General features: G+C 38.4%; 1 long non-coding RNA gene across 1 annotated transcript; it reads left to right on the top strand.

Annotated features, from left to right (window-relative positions):
* The first annotated feature begins 4346 nt into the window (after positions 1-4346).
* Positions 4347-9535, top strand: LOC134287606 (uncharacterized). The gene is made up of 2 exons (XR_009997400.1): positions 4347-4780; positions 9400-9535. It is a non-coding gene; the product is annotated as an uncharacterized LOC134287606 (long non-coding RNA).
* Positions 9536-9809: the final 274 nt, after the last annotated feature.

The raw sequence follows: 9809 nt of genomic DNA, 5'->3' as shown, positions 1-9809 counted from the left end.
TAGTTGAAAAATTCTCAAAAAGGGGTTATGATGATTGTTACATCATTACAACACTACAAAAACTTATTACTAAAGCATACACCATTACAATTACAGTTTTTTTATAATCCTGGCCTCCAAGTAACATTTTGTCGTTCGATGAACTCTCTAAATTTTACATATTTTGGTCAAATCAGAGGATTCATAGCATGTGCTTTCCATTTTTTATCTAAAGTAACTTTAAATGAAATAAAATCTGGTGGCTGACGATGATTCCATTTTGACACCAACTTTGAAACATCGATGTGCTCGGGTTCAGGAGTATTCAATGCAAGTGAAATCATTCTATGGATATCCCGCTCAGCCACGCTGGACTCAATGTTTGATATAAACAATGAGAAATCTTCTCCATCCGTATTCTCTCGATGCCGTACGCTTTCTACGTTGTTCACATCCATATCGCTTGTGTTCAACGCATCACACGGCAAATTTGTAGATAAGGGCGTAGAGTGTAATAAAGCACGATCACTTGCAACATCGGTCGGAACAATTTTAGAGAGCGTTTCCAATATTCCAGTCATAGTAAATTTGAGATCCCGTACTTGTTCGTCGATAGGCTTCTCATTCGGCAAATCACACGTTCTCCTACACATGCCGTAACTCATTCTCCGGATTTTGTTTAATCATGTGTCACACATCCAGACCATGTTCGTTTTCACAGCCATTGTGCACAAATCGTCTTCGCTTAGGCCAACGCAACCGATATGAAACGAACACGTGCACTCTCCTTCGCAAACGCTGTATGGCTCAGTTATGACATTGATGCCCTGAGAGTACTTTTTACAGATTTTTTCATCCGCCATTGTCACAAACTGTCGAAACACAAATAGAACAAGTTGCTTTAATAGACGTTTTACGTTCAATTCCTTAAGTTAAGAATCACAATGAATCAATAGTTTCCGTCTGCAGATATCAAACTAGCAATTCATGTATATCATTTTTCCAACAACTACAACAGCTCAAAAACCATTAATAAATCGAGAGCAACAACAAGACGTTTATAAACAACAACGAGCGCACACGTTTCCTCGTTCGTTAGTAGAAAGTGATCATTTCAAAGTAATATTTTAGAAGTTATTGTGTTGGTAGGCTTATGCGCATTCAATTTCATCGTGAATATTGGGGTTGCACAAACATAACATTTATGCGCTTCGAATTTAATGAATATTATCATTTTGGAATGAAATAAATTAATCAGTTTATTTAGTAAAACTTGAATTACAAGAAAACTCAGCTGATGAAGTTTATTTATGTGAGCATGTTATGGAAATGGCGGCAAACTATCAGGGTGCTATCAATTCATTGCTTATTCGAGCAAAATTAACTATTTTCCATTCACATCAGCTGATTCTTCAATATGGCGACGACCATAATTAGCGAAAATAAAACGAAAGCAAGTTTACTTTTATGATGACCACAATATACCTAACAGTGTCGTAGTTTCTGCTTTTCCACCAACAGATGTCGTTATTAATCGAACGAATCGCCATCTGTTGAGAGTTTGAACAGTTTTATTGTGGTAATAATGAAAACCAGAAGGTTTACATAGTTTTGTTTACTCTTAAAATCTGGCTTTATGGATATCGCCAAGTATACTATAAAACATTTCATCAATGGTTTTCATAAAAGTAGTTATAAAACTGCGAGTTTTACTTATTGCTGTAATAAAACCCTAATAAAAATCAAACAAAACCAATCAGCAATGGAATTGTTACTTGGGTTGTTACACTTTTGTATAATCCCTCCTTCACATGAAGTAATCGGGAAAATTATCTAAGAATTCAGTCTCAGGAAAATTCTAGGAGGCATATCGGAAGGAATCAAGGGAGAACTCTCTCTAAGAATTCTGGGAGATGAAGAAACTTCTGGTCGAAATTCCAGGAGAAATCTTTGAAGGAACCTCGGTAGGAGTCCCAGAAAATTCCTGAAGCATTCCATAAAATTCCGGGAAGCAGTCCATAAAAAATCGTTTTAAAATCCCTGAAAGAATCTGAAGAGGAATCCCTGAAGGAATCTTAGGAGAAATTTTGGAAAGAATCAAGAGAAGAATCCTGAACCCTCCTTTTGCATCAAATTGGGAATGGCTCGCTGGCGTAGTGTACGATTTGGGTCAAAAATTACCCTAATGCCAAAGCAGGGTTAGGAAATCCATTAAGGGATTTGTGATGAAATCATTAAAAGAACCGCGGAAGCATTCCCTGGAAGATGCTTAAGCGAAATCCCAGGGAATCCTTGAATGAATCAATGAAGAAAGTCTGAGAGGACTCAATGAAGGACTCCTGGCAAGAATTCTTGAAGAAATCCCTAAAAGAGTCTTGGAATTGTCCCTAAAAGAATCTCAAAAGGTTCCCTCTGAATATTCTAGAGAAGCAACTAAAAACAAGGTTGCGACCATTCATTTGCAAAGATTTACATTCATTTGCTATTATCTCAGTTCAGAAGCATGCTATCGAAAAACAATGTATTGATGAATTTAACCTTGTAGTTTTATCTGAAAGATTGCCGAATAACATTGGGGTCGCACACGCATTCCAAAGTCGTGAGCGAGCTGTGAAGGCAACTTTCCACAGCGTGAATGAAATTTACATTCACCGCGTGGAGAGTTGCCTTCACAGCTCGCTCACGACTTTGGTATACGTTTGCGACCCAATGTTATTCGGCAATCTTTCAGATAAAACTACAAGGTTAAAGTCATCAATACATTGTTTTTCGATAGCATGCTTCTGAACGGAGATAATAGCAAATGAATGTAAATCTTTGCAAATGAATGGTCGCATCCTTGACTAAAAAATGCTTTAAGTATTTCTAAAGAAGTCTCAAGAGAAATCCCGATAGATATCCTGGAAAAAAAATACCTGGAAGTATCCCTGAAGGAATCATTGAAATAATCTCTTGAGTAATCTTGAGTAATCGTTAAGAACCCGTTGTGGATTCCTGGTAAGGCTTTTGGGCTTTTGACGTAGGGTATGAGTATCCTTCTTCAGCCTATGTCCCTTTGTTCATCCTATTCCTAAAACAGACGATTTAAAACATCGATTGTGTTCATTCGGATGAAAGTGGGAGCACTTTGCTTAAGATGGGTTCCCCTACTTACATATGTCAAGTAAAATACTTGACAAGTGGGCTCAAAATAGTTAACATCGAAATCTAAAAGAAAAGGCGTTTGTTATAACTTTGGTCCTTACATGTTCCTACTCAACATTGCTTATATCAACAGAGTTTTTTTTATCACAAAGTTCTGACAGGAAGAAAAAGGGGAACTTGGGGAAGTGGAATTGACTTCGCATTGCAATATTCCAGTAGACAATGAACCAAATTTCAATCTGTTTGAGTCATCGTAATTCTACACCGTGTCCAATAAGTTCTCATACAAAATACAAATTTAGAAATTTTAATTTTATTTCACATCTGTTATTCATATTTTCAAAGTGAATGCATGTATTGAAGGGCCACATAATACTGATTCAATAAAGCATATGGTTTAGAATAACGATATTTTTTGTTTGTTTTTAGAAGCCTAGTAGTACACTTCCGTTTTCTGAAATACGTTTGCTCCGGAACGCAAGAAAAATGTTCGAAAAGTTTTTCATTCTACGGTAGCTAAATAGAGTCCATAAGGTTAAATTTTGAGTTTTTATCCCCAGTATTGTACCAAATGGATATACTAAGGTTAAATTTAAGCAATTTTAGTGATGATATGGTACGAAATCTCCTAGTAAGCTCAACTTGGCTGATTTTCTTGAAAATGACCGTTATATTAAAGATAAACATCATAAAACGTAAATTTTGAACAAAATTTACCACAATAGGAACACAAGTGAGAATAATGTGAATCAATAAGATAATATGCAGCCATGCTTCTTTAACACAACAAATTTCATTAAAACAGGTAGATGTACAGTTATGGACATCCCTAGGCTCTACCCACGATGTTCAGGTATCCGCCTATCGTGGACTAGATGCTGACAAAGCAGTATCACCCTTGGAGACACTGAGCATAACCCCCATACCAGAATACCCTTTGGACTCCGAGCATATTGATGACACGATAAATCGATACCGGCGCACAGTAACACCGACCATCCAACGCAACCCAGAACAACCAGGCCAGTTGCCATCCGGTGAACTTTTGCTGACATCGAGAAAGCATCGAACTCAATCGGAGGACACAGGTGTGCCCTCGGTCTGGTCTGGCTCGAGCAGTCAGTTGGAAGTGAACGTTTGAATCGATAGGTCTAATAGTCAGTTGAAAGCCCTTCTGGCCCAGTATAAGTGTTAGGAAGTGTGAAATGTAAAATTTTAAACAAGAACATAATAAAAGTGATGGGATTAGGGTAAATTTGAAACAAGTAGTTTTTTAAAAACCCTAATGTGAAGTCCCGTCCATTTTTGGCGCAGTCGTACGGAACACTCTACGTGCAGTGCTAGTTTTTGGAAGACAATCTAGTGACAAAACCCGATCCGTGGTAATTGGACAGTAGTGCGAAAACCGAAAATTAGTGTCGAATTGACGACATCGGACGTGCCGGTAACCAAGGACTAAAAGTGTAACTGACTTGCGCAGGATTCAGCATTAAGTAGACGCTTAGCCCAACCCGTGGCGAAGCAAGAAACTAGTGACTATCTCCAGTGATCATCAGGAACCAGGCTCTTGGAAACCATCCCTCAACCCGTAGGTGATTTGCGCCGCCCGACACGAAAACTGCATCGGTGGGTTTCAACCCTTTAAGAGTGTCGAACCGTGAGTAAACAACTTTTCTTTTCCCAACCTCTCTATCATTTTGTATGCGTAGATTTAATCCCGTTCCTAAAGTTAAGCCTCTCAGGTACCACGAAAGAAACATGGAACAAGTTAATTTACAGGCAATTTTTGACCAAATTCAAAACTTGGAGCACAGACTTGGTGCTCTTCAAGTCGAAAACAATAATTTACAGCAGCAACAGCAACAGTTGCAACAACAGCGGCAAGCCCCCGTCGTGGAGGACCGTCGCACGGACTTCTTTCGAATTCCAGACCCCATAAGAATGATCCCATCATTCGACGGGAATAAAAGACAGCTCAGTCATTGGCTTGATACAGCAAGACGAGCTTTGAATTTATGCCGACCACACGTCGCACCGGACTTATTTGCCGTGTACGAACAGGCGGTGATAAACAAGATCGAGGGCAAAGCCCGCGATATGATATGTGTAAACGGAAACCCCACTACCTTCGACGAAGTAGCGGAAATCCTACAAAGTGTCTACGGTGATCGCAATAATATTGCTACATACCAGACACAATTATGGTCACTTAAAATGACCGAATCATTACATATTTACTATAAGAAAACAAAGGAAATAATGGTTAATATGAAGTCTTTGGCAAAGCAGAATCCAACTTATGCAAACCATTGGGACGCTATTAATCATTTCCTTGAACAAGAATGTTTAGCAGCATTTATTAACGGCCTTAGTAAACCCTACTTTGGGTATGCTCAAACAGCACAACCCAGTGATTTGGAGAATGCATACGCATTCCTGTGTCGGTTCCAAAACGCTGAGAAGACGAAGTCCCACACACAAGCTGCATTCGACCAACAGCCCCATGGCAGCAAAAATTTCAAATCTTCCAATAAACCATTTAGCAAGCAATCAGACACCCCATCTACACGACACAAACCGCTATCCGACAGACAGAAAATGACACCCATGGAAGTAGACCCGTCGTTACGTTCCAGAGTTTACAATCATGACGCTGAACAGAAAAACGACGACGATACACATGACACACATAGCGAAGACGATAGTGAAGACGAAGTCAGTGAACAAAGTGTAAATTTTCAGATAGGCCTCGATCCGAGATCGTTGACTTAAATGCAATCAACGGACTTCCCTACGTAATAATGAACATTTGTGGTAAGGACGCAAAAATACTTGTGGATAGTGGATCAAACAAAAATTTCATTTCGCCCAGCCTGATTCCAAAATCAAAACAGCTAAAATGCAAAACCCTCAAAATTTCTAATAGCTCAGGACGGCATGCGGCCGATCAAAAATTCATCACGACAATTTTTGGCCTCAAGCAAAAAGTTACCTTCTACCTTTTAAATTTCCACAATTTTTTTGACGGAATCCTTGGATACGAAACCCTCTCCGACATCGAAGCACTGATCGACGTGAACAACCACAAAATAATCCTTCCCCACAAAACAATCCCGATGCAAATTAGGAAATTAGGCCCTTCGCAGATTACGCTGACAGAGAACTCTACGCGAATGATCAAACTACCCGTTTTACAGAATAATGGCAACGTTTACCTCCCTAACGACATACAAATTGCCAACGCTGTAATCCCTTCTGGGTTGTACCAAGCAGAAAATGGTTTTGTAAACGCTCCAATAAGAAACTTTGGCAAATCTGTCACCTTCCACTGGACAAAGCCAGCAAAAACTATTCAAGTAGCAGAAGTTAACAATATGAATTCACATCATTCTTATCAAGCGTCTCACATACCCTCTTCTGAATTGGAAACAATGATTAGAATAAAACATCTCAACAACGAAGAAAAATCTGCATTACTGAAAATCCTTTCTAAAAATTCCAAAATTTTTCATAATGATTCAGAAAAGTTGTCTTGCACTTCTGCAATTCAACATCGAATAAAAACTACAGATGATATTCCAGTTCATACCAAAACGTACCGATACCCTCATGTCCATAAAGCTGAAGTGGAGAAGCAAATCAACGAAATGTTGGAGGACGGTATTATTCAAAATTCTATTTCCCCCTGGACATCTCCAATCTGGATTGTTCCAAAAAAACTGGATGCAAGCGGAAAAAAGAAATGGCGTGTCGTCATAGACTACCGCAAATTAAATGAAAAGACTGTCGATGATAAATTCCCCATCCCGCGAATTGAAGAAATCCTTGACAGGCTCGGCCGTAGTACCTATTTTACTACACTGGATCTTAAATCTGGATTCCACCAGATTGAGGTACATCCAAAAGACAGGCCGAAAACTGCTTTCAGTACAGAGAAAGGGCACTTCGAATTCATTCGCATGCCCTTTGGATTAAAAAACGCGCCAGCAACTTTTCAGCGCGTAATGAACCACATTCTCGGAAATCTCATTGGAAATTGTTGCCTAGTTTACCTAGACGACATTATTATTTTTGGTAGCTCGTTACAGCACCACATCGATAACCTTAACAAAGTGCTTCAACGGCTTGCTCAAGCCAACCTTAAAATTCAATTTGACAAATGTGAATTTCTTCAGAAACAATGTGAATTTTTGGGGCACATAGTAACCCAAGATGGCATTAAACCCAATCCAAATAAAATCGAAAAAATCCTTAATTGGCCAATCCCAAAAACAACTACTCAAATCAAAGGCTTCCTAGGACTTCTTGGATACTACAGAAAATTTATTCGAGATTTTGCAAAATTAACGAAACCTTTAACCAGGTGCTTGAAAAAAGATACAAAAATTGTCCACAACGAAGAATTTATTAGTTGTTTTAATGATTGCAAACAGTTACTAACGAGCGACCCTATTCTAAAATACCCCGACTTCAATGGAAAATTCATTCTTGAAACTGACGCAAGCGACTTTGCTTTAGGAGCCGTTTTGTCTCAGAAATTCGAAGATGGCAAAGAGCATCCTGTTGCATATGCCTCTAGAACGCTGAATCAAGCAGAATGCAACTATTCTGCCACGGAAAAAGAATTGTTGGCCATTGTATGGGCAACGAAACATTTTAGACCATATATTTACGGAACCTCTTTCGAAATTCGAACCGACCACAAACCACTTGTGTGGCTCCGGCAGAAAAATGATCTGAACAGGAGACTTTTACACTGGAAACTAGCTCTCGAAGAGCTCGAATTTGAAATCAAGTATAAGAAAGGTACTCTAAACGCTAATGCAGATGCACTGTCTCGTATTAACCCTGAGGATAAAACAGAAGTAAACGCCAACTCTACCTCCAGCGATGACATGACACAACACTCCGCGGACACTGACGATAACGACTTCATCCCGTCAACGGAAAGACCCCTTAACGGATTTGGAAATCAGATTGTACTGGTAGAGACAGATGAAGATAGTCGTGAATCCTTGACTCCATTTAAAAACTTCCACAGAATAACTATAAAGAAGGTACATTTTGGTCCAGCAGCCCTGATCAATATTCTTAAGGAATACGCTTCGACGAAATGCGCTACCGGTCTTTATTGTAGCGAAAGTATCCTTAATAGGCTGCAAACTATTTATAAAACTTACTTTTCAAGAGCAAAATCATTAAAAATTTTCTGGACACAAAGATTGTTAGAAGACGTAACAGATGAGCTTGAACAGGACCTGATCATCGAACGGCAACACAACGCGAACCACAGAGGTATCATTGAGACAAAGGCACACATCTCAAGAAGGTACTTTTTCCCAGGAATGAAGAGCAAAATTTCAAAGTTTATCAACATCTGCAAATTGTGTCAAAAGGCTAAGTATGAAAGGCGACCATATAAACAAAAATTCCAATTAACAGCAACACCATCTAGGCCGTTGCAAATTGTTCATATGGATATATTCATAATCAGAAATAGAAATTATCTAACACTTTGTGATAAGTTCTCCAGACTAACAATGGCTATCCCAATTAAAACACGGAATACTATACACATTCTAAGAGCACTAACCCACTTCTTCGCTAACGTTGGAAAACCTTCCTTTCTCGTCATGGATCAGGAAGCATCATTTACCTCAACAACAGTTAAAGAATTCCTCGAGGAAAACGATGTAGAGTACCATTATACGAGTGTTGGACAATCCTCTTCGAATGGTACTGTGGAAATCGTCCATAGGACTATTAGAGAATTGCACAACATCTTAAGTATGAAGGATTCAACTAAAGATTTGTCCGAAACGGCAAAAATTAATCTTGCAGTTTCCATATATAATGACTCAATACACTCTCAAACAAAGTTAACTCCAAAAGAGTTATTTTTTGGCTTCAGAAACGAGGACCCTGTCCCCGAAGATCTCGATGAAAGAATAAGACTGAAGGAGGAATTTTACAGGATTTTGTCTCAAAAACAATTAGAGAAAAAACGTTCAGACTTAGAAAAACTGAACATAAACAGAGAAGATCCTGAAAACTTCCTTCCAAATGAAACGGTCTTCGAAAGAAAAAGGAATAACTTGAAGCACCAAGAGAGGTATAGAGAAATACAAGTCAAAGATAATTTAGAGTCAAATATAATCGACGAGAATGGGAGAAAAGTCCACAAAACAAAATTAAAACGTAAACGTAAAACTTAATTTCGACGTAGAACTAATTGCACCTTTTTGTCTTCTTTCCCTTCTTCTCCTGTCATTTCAGCTCGAAGATGACACACAAACACCCGATACTTTTTTGTCTTACAATTATGATGTTTTTCAATCCTATTTACTCTGCTTACTTGGAAATCCTTGAACTTAATGAAAATCCCGGTATAGTTGCGTTCAAGACTAATTCAGTCTTTATAAAAGAAGGATCTCACATACTATTCCATAGATTTAATTTATTTTCCTTTACCGTCGTTCTCAAGCAGTATGAATCCATTATTTTGAACATTGAAGAAAACCCAAAGATAGCAGAACTAGTTAAAATTCTTAAACAAAAGCAGAGTCAGGCTTATTTTATCCTTGAAAATTTAACCGCTAGAAGTAGAAAAACAAAACGATCTCTTAATTTTCTTGGGTCTACCTTAAAAATGATTACAGGGAATCTCGATAATGAAGATTTGTTAA

This window comes from Aedes albopictus, chromosome 2, assembly GCF_035046485.1.
Source record: "Aedes albopictus strain Foshan chromosome 2, AalbF5, whole genome shotgun sequence".
Taxonomy (NCBI): Eukaryota; Metazoa; Arthropoda; class Insecta; order Diptera; family Culicidae; genus Aedes; species Aedes albopictus.
The sequence above is the reverse complement of the archived record's forward strand: the minus strand, read 5'-3'. Positions and strand labels throughout refer to the sequence as shown.